The sequence below is a fragment of the Microcaecilia unicolor genome, chromosome 1 (assembly GCF_901765095.1).
Source record: "Microcaecilia unicolor chromosome 1, aMicUni1.1, whole genome shotgun sequence".
NCBI lineage: Eukaryota > Metazoa > Chordata > Amphibia > Gymnophiona > Siphonopidae > Microcaecilia > Microcaecilia unicolor.
Genome location: NC_044031.1, coordinates 118,325,371 through 118,342,982, shown reverse-complemented (window position 1 = coordinate 118,342,982; position 17,612 = coordinate 118,325,371).

The window sequence follows — 17,612 nt, the reverse complement described above, 5'->3', positions numbered from 1 at the left end:
GGAGTAAACAATTACAGTTATGAGGTTAAGTTATGGTAGGAAAAGATTCATGTGGAGGAACCACATAAGGTTCATGTGGTGGGACCACATGAAGGAAATCAAGAGCAGGTGGAGTTGTTTGGTGATCATTACGAACTGTAGTGTTATGGTGTCGCTAGGTTCATGCATTTATGTTGGGTCAGGAGGGTATGCCTTTTGAAACAGGTGAGTTTTTAGTTTAGTTAAAGGACCCCTAAAATAGGCATCCCTGCATAGAATTATCCTCCAAGGGCCAGATTCTATAAATGGCATCTAATATCTAGACACATCTGATTAACATGCCTAGCGCTATTCCATATAATATGCCTGAAGTTAGGCATGGTGTATAGAATAGCACATTTAGGCACGGGCATTTATGCCACTGAAAACCTGCTGTAAATACCCACACCTAAATGTATGTTCCCCCAACTTCTAGAACAGCGCACATAAATTCAAGTAACTCCCCTGACATTCCCACTCTCCTCCCATGGACGCTCCCCCTTTTCAGCTACACACATTGGAATTTATGCATGCCTCTTTTTAGAATATGCTAAAAGGAAGCACGTGTAAATTCCAATTATTGCCAATTAGTGATGGCAGTTGGTTGTTATCGGCCTATTATCATCACTGATTGGCTTGATAATCAATTGAGTAGCACAAATAGGGAGTCTTGTACTGAGCCATGGTAGTGTTTGACGCACATAGGTTTATATGGGCATCTGTAGCATTTAGCGCATGCTGATTATTAGCGCTTATTAAAAGACCCACCTAAATTGGCTGCACGCACAATTTAACACACGCTATTCACCGCGCCTTATATAGAATCCAGGCCCAAATGCCAGCACACTGAACAACAGTCCTACAGCAACCATCTCAAGGATACAGTTGTTTGAAGAAAGTTTCAAAGTCAGTAGCTCCCATCTCTTGGAACGTAGCTTACTCAAGAGTTTTCATGCATACAATACCTTAGCTTTGTCATCATTCTGACATTTCTTGATTGTTTAATGTGTGTAATAGGGAACAGGCTCATACAATCCTGGTTTTCCTCTACTTCATTTGCATATCAGGCAGCTAGTAACTGGAACGAGCTACCTGTAGAAATCAGAGCTCAACCTAATTATGCTGCATTTTATAGACCGTTGAAGACTTTCTTATTTAGAAAATATTTGAGTGTAAATTATTATTTATTTTTTGGCTGCATGTTTCATTGGCTCATAATGTTTCTGGGGTTTGCCTAGTTTTTTAATTATGTAAGCCTATCTGAACTGATGGAAAGTGTGGGATATAAATGTCATCTAATAATAATAATAATAATAACACATATCAGGCATGCTAGTTTGGATTTCCTGAGGAAACTGTAAAGCACATTCAGAACTGTAATCTGATACAGGGTACAGGTCTACACCAGGATTGAATTAGCTTATTCTTTATGACATGGAGTCAGGAAACCACCAAACAGGTTACTCTGCATGCCCAAGATTAAAGCTAAGTAACATAAAGTACTGTCTAATATACGATATAGAAGAAAGAAAGATCATGATTGATTAAGATTATTCACTATACAAGAGCAGAGTTTTTAAGACCGAGGATTATAATGGAGTCCAAAGAACGCTGGCGTTTGAGCACATTAAGCGCAGTAACGCCAAGCTAGGACTGATGAGGTCTTTTTCTCTGCTGTGAATTTATTATTGATATAAAGAGAATAAAGAAAAAAAGAAAAATAATTTTGAAAAAATAATATAAGAATACCGTTTAATACTTTGATTAGGAATATTTTAAAAAAAAAACATTCAGCTCATCATTGCTATTACGGCTAATGAAAAACACCAGGAAAAGGGTAAAAAAAAAATAAAAATAATAAATGAAAACTAGAATAACTCCATGGATACACTTTCTCCCTCCAGTCCTCTTTCCCTCCGTCTTCCTGGCCTCCCCATCTGTCCTCTGTTGCTGCCTCTCTCACTTCCCATTCCTTTCCCTCTTACTCATCTCATCAATTTTTGAACCGCCCCTCTTCCCCCCCAGGTAAACATCTTCCAATGATGTTGCTCTTTTGCCTCTGATGACCTGAGGTTCTGCCCAAGTTTCTGGCACTAGCTCATGAGCAGAACTGTTAGTAGAGGCTGGAGCCTGGTCAGTGTTCTCCTTGTACTTACCTTGTGGTGACTGCTCACTCCTCACTCTGCCATAACCAGGTGTCAAGGCACTACAAACTCTGCACACTTCATGCACTGAGATAATGAGGTAGCACAAGCACCATTTTCCTGGAGGCATGGGGGGGGGGGGGGGGGGAGATGGTGAGAACTCTGCTATCCGAGGAAGGATGGAACACCAGGATCTCAGTCCTCCCCAGGAGTCCAGGCACTACACATGAGTCTAGCACCTAGCTCCACAAGGGACTTGCACAGCATGAACTCCTGTCTTCACTCTCACCCAAACAGCATAAAGTGGAGCCTTCTTCCACCAATTATAGCAAAAACGCCTGAAGCTGTGCAGCATGTGACTTGGAGAACAAGAAATGGGACTCTGGCAGTCTCTCTGAGAGGACCTGTCTGGGTTGCCTGCTAGAAAGGTCATCCTTGAAGTTCTCCATCTTGAACCAGCATGTGTCCATATTGCCAGTGTGGTATACAAGTTGGGGCATTGCTCTCCCTCACCCTCCCAAATTATGCTCATACCCTTTCATTCTATAAAACTTGATGTCTAAATTGAAGCAACATTTGCTTGCCAGGAATCATGCCAGGTTTCAGCTGGCATAAATCCTCATGCCCAAAGTCGAGTGCTAAATTTGACACCCAAAGTTGAGCACCAAATTCGGTGCACAACACTATTCTAAAAAGAGTGCTCATCCCAAAGTGCCTTTTATAGAATAGCATTGCGCGCCAAATTTTTGGTGTCATTTATAGAATCTGGCCCTTACCCCCAGATTCTATATATCGTGCCTAGAGATCTGTGCCAAAATCCAGGCATATTCTATACAATGCGCGTAACGTAAATGGCTTAACAAGCTAATTAGCTTTGATAACAGCACTTAACAAGCAATAATGAGCACTAATTGGTAATAATTAAAATTTACGTGCATAACTCGCTAAGCATATTCTGTAACACACTGCGCTTAACTTCTAATGCACGCAGGCAAAAAGGGGCGTGGTTATGGGCAGGGAAATGAGTGTTCACTTTTGCACATTTAAAGTGAGTTGTTTTGCTGTGCATTATGGAGGTATTTCTATAACTGAACACCACAAATTAGGCACTTGATGCAGCATGCTGAATAATATCTCTATAATGGCATCTGGGCACCAAGATCCCATTACATTAGGGATGGGCAGCCAGAACATTTTCATTTTGTGTTGTTTCCCAGGATATTTGTGGAAGGATTGCGAACTCGTTTCCTAATAGTATGTGGGTTCATGTATGCACAATGGTTTAAATGAGCACAGTATCGGGCAGGGGCGTATCTGAACTGCGGCGGTAGGGGGGGCCAGGACCAGAGTGAGGGGGCACATTATAACATTATAGCCCCCCCCGCCGCCGCTGCCGCCGCCATTGCCAATCCCCCTCCCCCCAGCCGCTGCCATTGCCAACCTTCCCCCGCCGTTGCCGTCGCCTACCTTCGCTGGCGGGGGACCCCAACCCCCGCCAGCCGAGGTCCGCTTCCTCCTGCCGCTGCTGGCTGCCTTTAAAAGAATTCCTTCAGCTGGGGGGGGGGGGACCCCAACCCCCCGCCAGCCAAGCCGAGGTCCTTTCATTTCTTCCACTGCAGTCTGCAAAGCTGGCACCGAAAGTTTCTTCTGAGTCTGACGTCGCTGCACGTTGTACGTGCAGGACGTCAGACTCAGAAACAGAATGATTGGGATGTAGGAGGAATCAGCATTTTTAGCAGACTGGTCCCCTAGACATCCCAAGAGGCAATGGGACATCCTAGGGGGCACTGCTGTAGACTTCATATAAATGCTCCCAGGTACACATCTCATCGTTGCTCCCTTATCTTGTCTGCTGAGCTCTCCAAAACCTACCCAAAATCCACTACCCCCAACTGTACACTACTACAATAGCCCTTAAGGGTGAAGGAGGCATCTATATATGGGTACAGTGGATTTCTAGTGAGTTTTGAAGGGCTCACAGTTTCCACCACAATTGTAACAAGTAGGGGGAGGTATGGGTCTGAGTCCATCTGTCCACAGTGCACTACACCCACCACTAGACTACTCCAGGGACCTACATGCTGCTCTAAAGGACCTGGCTATAACATTTGAGGCTGTCATAGGAGCTGGTACTATTTTTATTCACATTTTTGAGGGTGGGAGGGGGTCAGTGACCACTGAGGGAGTAAGGGAGCATCATCACTGAATCCCTCCAGTGGCCATCGGTTCATTTAGGTCACCTTTTTGTGTCTTATTTGTTAGAAAAACAGGTCTAGACCAAAACATTGACGTTTTCGCCCTAGACGTTTTGGTTTTGTTCCATTATGGCTGTAAAATATCCAAGTGTTAGGCACACCCTAAGGCCCCCTTCGAAACGCCCCTGACACCCCCCCTTGTGATTTGGATGCACTACAGACAAAATGCATAAATAGACTTATGCAAAACAGGTTTTGAAAATACTGGTGCTTTATGACACTTTTTGGATGTTTTTCTCTTTTGAAAATGAGCCCCTTTGTCAATTAGCACGTCTGCATATAACTTTGTACAGGTGGTCCATCAAGTCCAGCATCCTGTTTCCAAAAGTGGCTAATCCATGTCACAAATATCTGGCAAGATCCCAGTATATTCCCAATGCTGTTGACGACAGCTGTTCATGGTAAAAATTTTCAGTTCAGTCATCCGCTTTGGACTCCAAATCATTTATTTCGTTCAGGTCCATTAAAGTCAACAGGAAAAGCAATTTTGCACTCCAACAATAGGATTTGCCATATATTTTTAATTGAACTTGCTGAAAACTTGCTGGCAGGCATCTGCTAAAGCAGCATCAACACTCCAAGAGTGGCATAAAGAACCCATGGAACCATAACAAATTATTCCCTTCATTATTGCTTACTTGTGGTCTATGACATATCCCAAAGCAGTAGTACGAGAGAAGGCATCAGTTCAGCAGTAAAGGAGTTTTCTTACCCTTTTCTTAAATGCAGACTCCAAATAGGATTCAGAAAATAAAACAAGAAAATTAAAAGATTCTCCTCTAGGTCCTTTTTAAAGAGAAGTTTTTAAAGCGGATGTCTGTCTATAACACCAAATTGAACATGCAGAAAGAAAATGTTATCTCATGTTTATGGTGAGATTTAATAAACCCAGAACATTGAGCTAGAATTTTCAGACAACTGAGCTTCTAGAAAAAGAACCAATTGTTTTCCATATGAAACTTAGAGTTGCAGAACGTTGTCCACTGTCCCATTCCAAAATCCTCCTCCCCACATTTCAAACATTTTGCCACAGTACAAGACAGACACACAGAAACAGGCAGGGCCATCTCAAAGGACTGTGGCATCCTGAGCCAAGTTTTGCTTTGGCGCCCCCCCCCCCCCCCCCCCCCCGCCTCAGTGCTCTCTCACATCAGCTACCTTCTAGCCAGCCAGCTCACCCATGTAATCCCAGGGGTCCTGGGGACGAAGGGGGCAAGATGATCCCTGCTCATTCTTGCCCTAATGGCTCCTTCTTCAAAATGGTGCTAAGGGGTTCAAGCTCAGGAACAAGTCAGGAGGAGCAAGCAAGAACCTCACAACGGTAGCACAAGAAAAAAGAAGGCATGAGGTGCAAATGATGAATCCAAGTGGATAAAACGATGATATGCATTATTATAAAGAGTCTTGTTTCGGCGATGACACCTGCATCAACAGTCCACCAACCTTTGTGCAGTGCAGTCATAACTAGATGTGAGAATCCATCTTGTTATATCAGCACAATACAATCATGGTAAGCTTCCAGGTACGCACAACTCTTGAGGAGACCACATGAACTAAAAGCTTTTAGTTCACATGTAGGCTTATTTTCGAAAGAGAAGGGTGCCCATCTTTCGACACAAATTGGGAAATGGACGTTCTTCTCCCAGGATTGCCCAAATCGGCATATCGAAAGCCGATTTTGGGCGTCCTCAACTGCTTTCCGTCGCGGGGATGACCAAAGTTCACGGGGGCATGTCAGAAGCGTAGCAAAGGCGTTCTCGACCGATAATGGAAAAAAGAAGGGCGTCCATGAAGAGCACTTGGGCGACTTTTCTTGGTCCATTTTTTGTTACAACCAAGCCTGAAAAAGGTGCCTGAACTGATCAGATGACCACCGGAGGGAATCGGGGATGACCTTCTCTTACTCCCTCAGTGGTCACTAACCCCCTCCCACCCTAAAAAAAACTTTAAAAATATTTTTTGCCAGCCTCAAATGTCATACTGAGCTCCATGACAGCAATATGCAGGTCCCTGGAGCAGTTTTAGTGGGAGGCAGGCGGACTCAGGCCCATACCCCCCTACCTGTTACACTTGTGGTGGTAAATGTGAGCCCTTCAAAACCCACTGTACCCACATGTAGGTGCCCCCATTCACCCTTTAGGGCTATGGTAGTGGTGTACAGTTGTGGGGAGTGGGTTTTGGGGGGTGGGGTGGGGGCTCAGCACATAAGGTAAGGGAGCTATGTACCTGGGAGCAATTTCTGAAGTCCACTGCAGTGCCCCCTAGGGTGCCCGGATGGTGTCCTGGCATGTCAGGGGGACCAGTGCACTACGAATGCTGGCTCCTCCTATGACCAAATGGCTTGGATTTGGTCGTTTCTGAGATGGGCGTCCTCAATTTCCATTATCGCCGAAAATCAGGGACAACCATCTCTAAGGACGACCATCTCTAAGGTCGACCTAAATTTCGCGATTTGGGCGTCCCCAAGCGTATTATCGAAATAAAAGATGGACGTCCATCTTGTTTTGATAATACGGGTTTCAACGCCCCTTCACCAGGATGTCCTGCGAGGACGTCCTCAGGAAAACTTGGGCGCCCCTTTAGATTATGCCCCTCATGGTCTCCTCGAGTGCTGTACGTGCCTGGAAGCTTACGATTGTATTGTGTTTATTGCCTATGTATCTCTAGAGGTTCAAGTTGCCACATAAAAAGAAAAAAAGTCCTTATATGGCAGCTTGAACCCCTCTTCACCCCTACAGCGGTAGTACTGCAAGACTGTTGCTAGGGATCAGCAGCACCATTCTGAAGAAGGCTCTAAAACATCAACTCACGTACTGGTAAAACTAAACAAGTCAGATTACAGGTCCTTGATCTTTTATACGAATGGCCCTAAACTATGGAATACATTACCTCTCTCTTCGCATCTGAAGAAGTGTAATCTGCAAGCTTTCATTAAGAATTTGAAAATATTTTTATTTTAAAAGCCTTTGATGTTGACATGAACTGAAGTGGTGGTTTTACCTAATGGTCTTTTTATTTAGTTTTAATTGTATTGTGATGTTTGATTTATTGTTATTGTGTCTGTTATTTTTGTACCCTGTTGAGGATAGTAGATCATACAGGATATAAATGGTGTAAATAAATAAAATCTCTACATTGAAGAGTCCTTTTACAAAAGGGTTGGCACGCAGCAATGGGCTTGCCACATGCCAATACAGAATTACTGTCGGGCTACCGCAGGAGTCTGGCAGTAGTTCCTACTCCCAGCATGTGACATTTCTGGTACGCTACAAAAATATTTTCTATCTTTGTAGCGCCGGTTCTTGGTGCCGCCTGGTTACAGCCAGGTTAGCACAGGAGCCCTTACCGCCACCTCAGTGGGTGGTGGTAAGTGCCCCCCCCCCTAAAAAAAAATGGCCCATGGTAAGTGGTTCATTTATAGGGTTACCATTCGTCCGGATTTCCCCAGACATGTCCTCTTTTTGAGTGCATGAACGGGGCGTCCAGCGGGTTTTGCCCCACCCACCTGTTTGTCCAGATTGCTGGACAAATGGGCAGGCGGGCGAGCAGCGCCGCTCCCCGTTCCTTACTTACTATCTGCCCTGGTAGTCTAGTGACCTCTTCGGGGCAGGAAAGAGCCCCCTCTTTCCTGCCCAGGCTCTTTCCTGCCCAGCGTGCTGCCTTGCCCTTCATCCTTCTCAGTCTCGGCTGGGGATTCAAAATGGCCGCCGAGCGTTGAAGTCTCACGAGGCCGCTTCAACTCTCGGCGGCCATTTTGAATCCCCAGCCGAGACTGAGAAGGATGCTGGGCAAGGGAAGGCAGCGCTCCAGGCAGGAAAGAGGGGGTTCTTTCCTGCCCCGAAGAGGTCACTAGACCACCAGGGCAGTAGATAGTAAGGGGAAGGGAAGGGAATATGTGACAAGGGGGAGGGGAGGTGAGGGGGGGGGGCAAGGGAGGGAATATGTGACCCGGGGTAGGGGAGGGGAATATGTGACAGGGGGTGGGATGAGGATCTGAAAGGGATGTGGTGTGGGCGGGGTAGGGGGCGTGGTATGGGTGGACAGGGGTGTGGCATGTGTCCTCTTTTTCAGAGGACAAAATATGGTAACCCTATTCATTTACCTCATGGCCATTTCTTGTCGATAAATGGCACTAGCACAGGCCCCCGGGTTATCCGGGAAATTATAGACCTGTGACCAGCAGTGATGTTTGCTGTCCACCACCAACATTAAGCCTGGATATTCAATGCCGGGCTTGTTTCCAGTGACTGGCATTGAATATCTGTGGGGGGGGTTTTAACTGCTACAAGTTAACCAGTTATGTCGTTATTCAGCGCCAAATCGGTTAACTTTTTAGTGGTTAAAGATAGGACAGCTATTTATGTGATTCTATTTGAGCACTAAACTTATCTGGTTAGGTGCTGAATATCGGCACCTAACCGAATAAATCGATACCCACAGCTGTTCTACAATAATAAATTGGTGTATGAATATTGCAACAATATGATTTTATTTATTTATTATTATGAAAATAGTGCATAAACAATACAGCACAAAAAAAGAGTAATTCACCCTTTCCCAAAGAACCCTTTTGCCTCTTTGTTCTTTCTAGTTAAGATCTAAGAGATCCTTTTGCTAAGCTGTGGCAAAAAGCAGCCTTAGCCTTAGCAGTAAAATGGTCAATTTTCCATTTTTTGTATTACTGGCCTTGTGCTGATGTTGCTATTAGCGCATAACCATGAAAAGAAATTAGTACATGAGCATTTACCGCCACCCATTTTGTAGGCAGTAAGAGCTCACACAGTCATCATTAATTACCAGTCAGCTTTTGATTCTTCTTTTAACTTTTAAAGCTCCATGCTTTGGCACCCCTACTTACCTGACCACTTTAACCATTCCCTACACCCCTTCACCTATCCTTCGCTTATTGAGTGACCACAGATTAGTCCTACCTGGCCCTAGATTGGCCAGTGCCCATCAGCTACAGACCAGGAAGTATGCATTTATCTGTACGACACAGGCTCTATGAAACAATCTTCCTCTCGTAATTCGCAGTGAATTTTCACTCCCAAAATTCAAATCGCTTATCAAAACCTGGCATTTTTCCCAGATGTTTGATGCACTCTCTTGATTTAGTCTGGGTTCAGTACCTCTCTTATGTTGCTCCCTCCTTTCTTCCCCATTTCCTGACCTTCCCTGCTGCCTCCAGTCTACATTTGCAGTTGTCTTTACATCTTGTATCTTTCTATTGAAAATTGTAGGTCCTTTCTTATTTGTGTGCTCAGTCTGTACTCTGCACTAACCAGTTAGAAAGTGGTAATATAGCTGCGCTAATTGATTAACGCAGCAACACCCCTGACACACCCCCTCCAACAAAAGAAAACATTTTTAAGCGCATAGATTAGTGCATGCTAGATTGGCACTTATCACAGGATGACATGTGAACAAGAGGAAGCACTGCTCATGACCTTTCTGTGCTCTACCTCTGTGAACACCCCCTAGCTACCATTTATGGGTCTAATGGTACATTTATCTGCTAAAGTACAGGTATTCTGTACACTTACTCACCAGGGGTGTAGCCAGAACTCAATTTGTGGGGGGAGGTCCCAAGAGGAAGTATTTCCTGTCAGTTCTCCCCCACCCCTCAATCATATCTTTGCTGGCAGGGATATTCAAGCCCTGAAGAGATTCTCTGCCAGCGCGTGCCTGTATAACTGCTGAAGCAGCAAGGAAGCCAGCAGGGTGCTCCAGCTTCTGACGCCAGCATTTCTGCATATGCTTAGTCCATTGTATAAACTGAGCATGCACAAAAGTGTCGGCAGCGTCAGCTGAAGCAATAGCATCCTGCTGATTTCCTCGCTGCTTCAGCGGTACAGGCACTGCTCTGGCAGAGAATCTGTTTGGCAGGCGGGGCTTGGGCATCCCTGCCAGCCATGCATCCAGTGCCACAATTTTGAAGGGAGCTTGAGCCCAAAGTTGGGGACCCAGGCCAATGGCCCAGGCTATGCCACCATTATGTGCACAAGTGGCACATAAATGCGGGCACCCAGTTACTGAATTGCCCTTCATATGCAGAATCTGAGATATGAGTTGAGTATAGCCCCTTCGTATCTTCATGGCTGAGACTGGGATTATGTGCATGAGTGTGGTGGAGGTGAGGTTGCAGGTGTTAATTCCGTGGAACCCAACCCTATCGGTGACATGATGATACTGTAGCAGAGCCATGAGACTGGAGAAGCAGCAGGTGGGAGCAGCACAAGACTTAGATATTTTTAAAAATGACAGGTCTATCTCTAGTGCTAGAGGCGGGAACAGGCATCAGGTCCTCAGGCCCAGGGAATATGGAAACCAATCCCAGAGGCCCACTGAGTCAACAGTTGCCTGGGGGAGGGATGCTGAGGGTGTGGCAAGTGAGTTTCCCTCGGAGCACAGTTTAAATTAGAACCCAGTAGGCAAGAAGGAGGAGAGAGCTTTTCTTTCTCCACCTGGTTGCATGTGAAGGATCCTTGGGAGGCTACGAAAGTAGAACCTGCTGGAGGACTGCTCCGAGGAAACAGGAGAGATGAAGACATGGAGCTCTTGGAACAAATTACAGAAGAACATTCTGTTATTCCTATATGAAGGAGGCCTATTGGGAAGTTTTGCAACAGTGTGCAGTGCATGTAGCAGCAGGTGGTGAGGCCTCCTAGGCATGTTCTCTTCTCATATTTAATGAAGAAAGGAAAGACGGGGTTGAAACTGCCCAACTCGTGCAGGCACTGTTTCAGAGTAGTGCTGCTAGGTTTTTACAAAAGTTGGGAGGGATTTTTTTTTTGCTAAAGATTGAGGGCTAAACTCTAGTTAAGAAACTCATATAAGTACATAAGCACTGCCATACTGGGAAAGACCAAGGGTCCATCAAGCCCAGCATCCTGTCTCCGACAGCGGCCAATTCAGGCTTCAAAAACCCGGCAACCCTCCCCCCCCCCAAAAAAAAAATTAATAATGTTCAATGAATGTTGTGGATTAGAGACTTATGCATCTAAACTAGAGGTCTGGAAAGGAAGGCTGTTGTAGACAAAACGGTACCATATTTTTTCTCTTTTTATTTGTCTTTCTTATATGAACTATATAGTGGTTAAAGGGCAGCAAAATATCAATGAACTGGATGAGATAAGAGTATACCTGTGGAAACTTTTCTTGGATAAACATTTGTATATTGGACTGCCTCCTGTGGAAAGGAACTATCTTCCTCAAGAGCAGGCTGTGTTTGAGGCCAATTTGGAAAACAGCAGCAATGGGAGGAAATTGCTGTTTATGTATTTGCTCTGTATGGTTTCTTGACAAAAAAGTGAACATGTTGCAACAATATTAAGAGGCTCAGAGGGCTATTTTTATTTTTGTAGTTGAGAGAGAAGGCAAGAACCCTTTGTGACTGTGGAGTCTGCAACTAGCTGGATCCCCATCCATAGAAGTGCAGCTCAGATTAGTGCCCTTGGAGGTGACAGTGGACTGACCACAGCCAGAATAGGAGAACTGAACATCCTGCTAAAAAACAAATCAAAAGCAATCCACCATTAAAACCTATCAAGTCACAGTTAAAATAGATATAATTTTATTTTTTTATTTTTTCATGCTTGACACATTAACACCACATGGAACAAGAACACAAGGCCAGTTGTAAAAATAAAGTAAAATAAAAAAGTTGACATAAGTTTTTTCAATAATATTACTATCATAATTCAGAAACATAATGTAGCATTTTCTATATTGTTCAAAGTTAACAAAAATAGACATCTTTTGTCAAAAAACATTTTATAAATAAAATAAGTTTGCATGAAAATATAGTATAAATGTCAAGTATCTCCGAAGTTCCTGAGAAAGTAGTTTATTCAAGCGGCAGTTTGAAAAATGTCCAAATAAATACGGCAGTACAGCAAAACTATTTACAAGAAATTTACAGCTAGAGTTACCAACATGTGCTACTCAGTGCGCGCTACGTAGTTAATGTATGTATTTTATTAAGCTGTGGCCTTACCATGCCCTTATGTGGGTTCTCCCCCACATGCTAAGACCATTTTTACTGCGGCTATAAAAATGGCTTTTTTGTATTAATGGCCATGCACTAATGTTGCCATTAGCATGCGGTCATTGAGAAATTTTACCATGTAAGCACTTACTGCCACCCATTTTGTAGGTGGTAGGGGCTCTCGTGGCATTCCTACGACAACCAGTTAGCACATGCTAATGTAGCTGCCCTAACTGATCAGTGCAAGAATGCCCTTCTCTGTTCTTTGTCATGCCCCCCTTCAAAAACAATAAAAATTTAGTGTGAGGTTAGCGCGCACTGATTTAGCATTTACCGCAGGATGCCTGAGTGCGTTCCGTGGTATGATATTTTAAGATGAGTTTGCTTCACATTGGCGTATAACACAGTTTAGTAAAAGGACCCCCTGGTTACAAATAACAACCGTTAACAGCACTACTTTGTGCTTAAAATGGTAGAACGCATTAGTAACTCTAGCTATTAGGGGCCTATTTCTTAAACCACGTTACATTTTTTTTCAGTTGGAATATGTTAACAGTTAAAGCTAACCCCTGGTAGCTGCAAAATCTCAGTAGTTAACTGTTTGTTTTTTTTTAATTTTATTTATTCAGACTTTCTATACTGCCTTTGCTAACTAGCAGTTCAAAGCAGTGTTCCAATAATTAAAAACTCAAGGAAACATATAATCATAGAGAGGAATGAGAACTACAATATTAGCTAGAAAAGCGTAATTCAAGCAAGCACACAACAGTTGAGAGAGAGTAGACAAGCTCCTAGGAGGTAAGAAAGAAGGAATTAGGGACGGGTTTATGCCTAATCAAATGAAAAAAAAGGACCAGGCTTTAACCAGAGATTTAAATTTCTGCAGTGAAAGCTCAGATCGAATGGAAAGGGCCAGGGCCGCCGAGAGACTGAGCCGGGCCTGGGGCAAGGCCGCCACCCCCCCACCCCCATCACTACCACTCTCACCTCCCTCTTCTGCTCTCAGGCCGCTGGTGCCGCAGTCCTCAGTCTCCACCCACCCACACCCATCCCCGTCGACAGCCCCCTTCCGTCCGCCACCGGGCCCCCTGCATTCAAATCGGCAGCGCCTCACCTCCGTGTGAAAGTGGCAGATTGCCTCCCTTCGGGCCCTCCCACACTGTGCCCCGCCCTCGCGGAAACAGGAAGTTACATCAGACAAGGGTGGGACACAATAAGGGAAGACCCGAAGGGAGGTGATCTGCTGCTTTCACACGGAGGTGAGGCGCTGCCGATTTGAATGCAGGGGGCCCGGTGGCGGACGGAGGGGGGCTGTCGACGGAGCCGAGGGCAGGCAGGTGCGACCGGGGACTGCAGCACCGGTGGCCTGGGAGTAGGAGGAGAGAGACCCCGGCGCCGGGTCCCCCTTGGAGGCCCAGGCACGGGGAATTTTGTCCCCCCTGCCCCCCCTCTTGGCGGCCCTGGAAAGGGGTAGAGAGTTCCACAGAGCTGGTGCAGCAAAGAAGAAGGTACGATGTCTAGTGGATTCGAGGGTGGCATACTTTGGACTGGGAAGAACTAACCGGTGATCATTTAAAGAGTGAAGGACCCAGCAAGGTGAGTAGGAAATGGTGAAAGAGGATAAATAGGGTGGAGTGCCAGTTCTGTAAACTTTGAAGGCATTCCCAGCATGCTGGGGAAGGCAGCCATGCCAGTACTGTAGGGCTGTGGTTGCTACCATGGCTTCTAACCTGGAATTCAGTTAGCTACACCTCTTGAGGTATACTTAATTGTTATGCATTATCTGCTACATAAGTATTTAATGTTTGGCAACAACATTTGTGTCAACTGCGCGGTGCTCCTTCCTTACTCCCAATATAAATTTCTGCATTTGTCTTCTGATTCTATAAGTGGTACCCAAAGGAGTGGCCTAGTGGTTAGAACACTGGTCTTGACAGCCAGAGCTGGCTGGTTCAAATCTCACTGCTGCTTCTTGTGATCTTGGGCAAGTCACTTAGCTCTCCATTGCTGCAAAGTACAAAATTAGATTGTGAGTCCTCCAGAGACAGAGAAATGCTCAGTGTACCTGAATGTAACTCACCTTGAACTACTACTGAAAAAGGTGTGAAGCAAAAATCCAAATAAATGCAATTGGATGTGTCATTACAGAATGGGGTTTTTTGTGCTTGTAAACTAATTGGCAGTAAATATCAATAAGGGCCTTAACAAGTACTAATTGGAAATAATTAGGAATTACACATATAACTGATCTATGCACCTATTCTATAAACTTAGGGCCTGATATTGGATATTCAATGCTGGGCTGTGACCAGTATTGAATATCCAGGTTTATTTTGGCTGCTGCTAAAAAGTTAACCGGCTATGCCGATATTCAGCACTATAGTCTAAAGAGAAACCACAAAAAAGTGGAGAACTCAATAGATCCCACGGTGCGTAAAGTGAAAAATAAAAAAGGTGGGAATATGAGCCAGGCTATCCAAAGAATGGAACCAAATTATGTTTAAAAGAACAAAGTTTAATAATTTCCAAGTCAATAATGATATAATAATACATAAAAAATGACTGATATTCAGCACTAACCAGTTAACTTTTTAGTGGTGAAAGATAAGCCTTGATATTTAAATGGCCTATTCTGAGCACTCAACATAGCCAGTTTGGTGCTAAATATCCATGCCTAACAGGCTATGTTCCATGATATAGCCAGTTAGCGACTGTGGAAATTCAGCGGCAGATATCCAGTTATCTCCCACTGAATAGCCGCAGTTAGGCACTTAAACACTATTAAAGGACTCCTAAATGTATACCTGAGTGATGAAGGGTTAACTGACTTGCCCAAATCACAAGTTGTGTCAGTGGGATTTGAGCCCTGAGCTTCTCTAGTTTTCAGCCTGTTTTTCTACCATAGGATTATTCCTCCACTCTGTGAAGGGTCAACCCTACTGATTTGGTTTCAATATCTTTGTTAAGAGGCTGTGCCAAATCTGGGATTGCAGAGACCTCAATTCAAAACTGTGGGGTTGAGCAGACTTGAGCTCTTTTGCCAAGCAGTACTAAAAAGGGGCCTGCGGTAGCACTAATACGGGTCTTTCCCACGTGCTGAGGCCACTTTAGCACGTGGCCATTTTTGTAAAAATAGAAAAAGTGGCCTTTATACCTGCAGCGCTAAACTTCCCCATTAGCATGTGGCTATTAGTGTGTGAGCCCTTACTGCCACCTATTTAGGGCTTAGACGCTAATCCTGTGCTTATCAGTTACCATGTGGCAGCGCATATGCGCTCAATGATGTGCATAGCTGCACCTATTCTCCACCCCCCAAACATGCTCCCACAGCTAAAAAGTAAGTTTAATTTTTTAGCGCATGAGTAGAACGCGCTGATCCCAAAATTACTGTGGGACACCCGAGCGCACCCCTCGGTAGTGCTTTTTAACCTGCAGCATGCACAGCTCAGGAAAAGGAGCCTAATATTTTCTAGCACAAACTTGGTTTTTGGATCAAGATTGGCAACTGTGACCCAAGAAACTGATTTGGATAAAGCACAAAGGGACCCTTTTACTTAGCTGTGTAAGGCTCTACGTGCACCCAACACGCGCCAAAATGGAGTTACTGCCCAGCTACCGCGTGGCTCTTACAGTCAATTCATTTTTGGCGCACAGCCGAAAAACAATTTTTATTTTCGGCCATGTGTAACGGATGTGCGCTGTGGCATTTGACATGTGTAGGTTATGACCGCCCAGTTACCATGTGAGACTTTACCGCTAGGTCAGTGGCTGGTGGTGCGGGTCACAGGCCCAAAATGGACGTGCGGCAATTTTGATTTTGCCACACGTCCATTTTCTGCAAAAGTTTTAAAAAGGCATTTTTTTACAGGTTCACTGAAAAATGATTCTGCGTGCGCCCAAAACCTGCACTTACACTACCACAAGCCATTTTTCAGCACACCTTAGTAAAAGGACCCCAATGGCTCTAATCTTGCTGCTTATACATGGTTTGTTTTCTACATTGTAAAAAATATGTATTTCATTCCGAAAACAGGAAAGCGTCAAGAGGCATCTAGACCCAGCCCCTCTCTAAATATGACTGTTGCAATGCAAGAATTGACCCACACCTATTCTTGCTGCTATCTCTTTGCTCTAAACAAATGTCAGGGATATTCAGATTCCTATTTTACCAACCACAAGACTTTTCATTATTACAGCTTTGCAATAACATTTACAATGTAATTATAAGAACATTTCTTTATACACACATACACCATACACTAGCTAGGTGCAGTTAAGTCACTTTCTAAAAGTTAAATTCAGCATACAGAGCTCTCAGGTTTGTACTGGTGAACTGATAAACTATGAGTGCACCACCATGGATACATATATTAAGGAATCTATTTACCAATGCTTGGTAATACTAGTACAGGTGTTAACATCTGTAAAAACATTTATGCCTTTTTCAGTTGTAGGCTAAGGTGAGTTACATTCAGCTAGAGTAGGTATTTCCCTGTCCTTGTAGGGCTCACAATGTAAACTTAATGCAGATTAAATCTAGATCTTAGCATATGTTGCTTACTATACTGTAATTCCAGTGTATCTACACTCTGCTCTAATTCCACACTGTCCAGCCCGTAATCTAAGGTTTTCATAGGCAAATCTCTTAATGATTCCAACAGTATTCAGATTGAGGCTGAATACTTTGTGAAATACCACATTTAGCTGTCTGGCTCCATCGTTCTCAAATGCTCTTCCACTCAGTGTCCAACAGGAAAGATCATATAAAAAAATTCAACATGGAGGTGAAGACATGAATTTTTAATCGGAAGCCTTTCAATTTGGGGAGGCAAGACCCTTAAGTCTTTCTGCTTATGTTTTTCTAATAAGAATGCAAGCTTTACCGGTGGCCTCTTTTCCTAAATCGCACTAGCGATTCTCGGCGCAGCAATGCCGACAAAGCCCATTCACTTTGAATAGGCTTCGTCATCATTGCAGTGCGGGAATTGCATCCCACCACCCTTTTGTGGTCTGTTGTGTTAAATGTTTGAGATTGATTTTTTTCTCCATTTTATTATACTTGATTGTAAACTGCTCTGATATTAAATTAAAGAGCTGTATATTAAATTCTATCAAATAAATAAACAGCTCAGTGTATCTGATCTAGAACCATGTCATAGGAACTTAGAGCACAGCATCAGATAATAACCCCATTTGATTGCTCAGTCT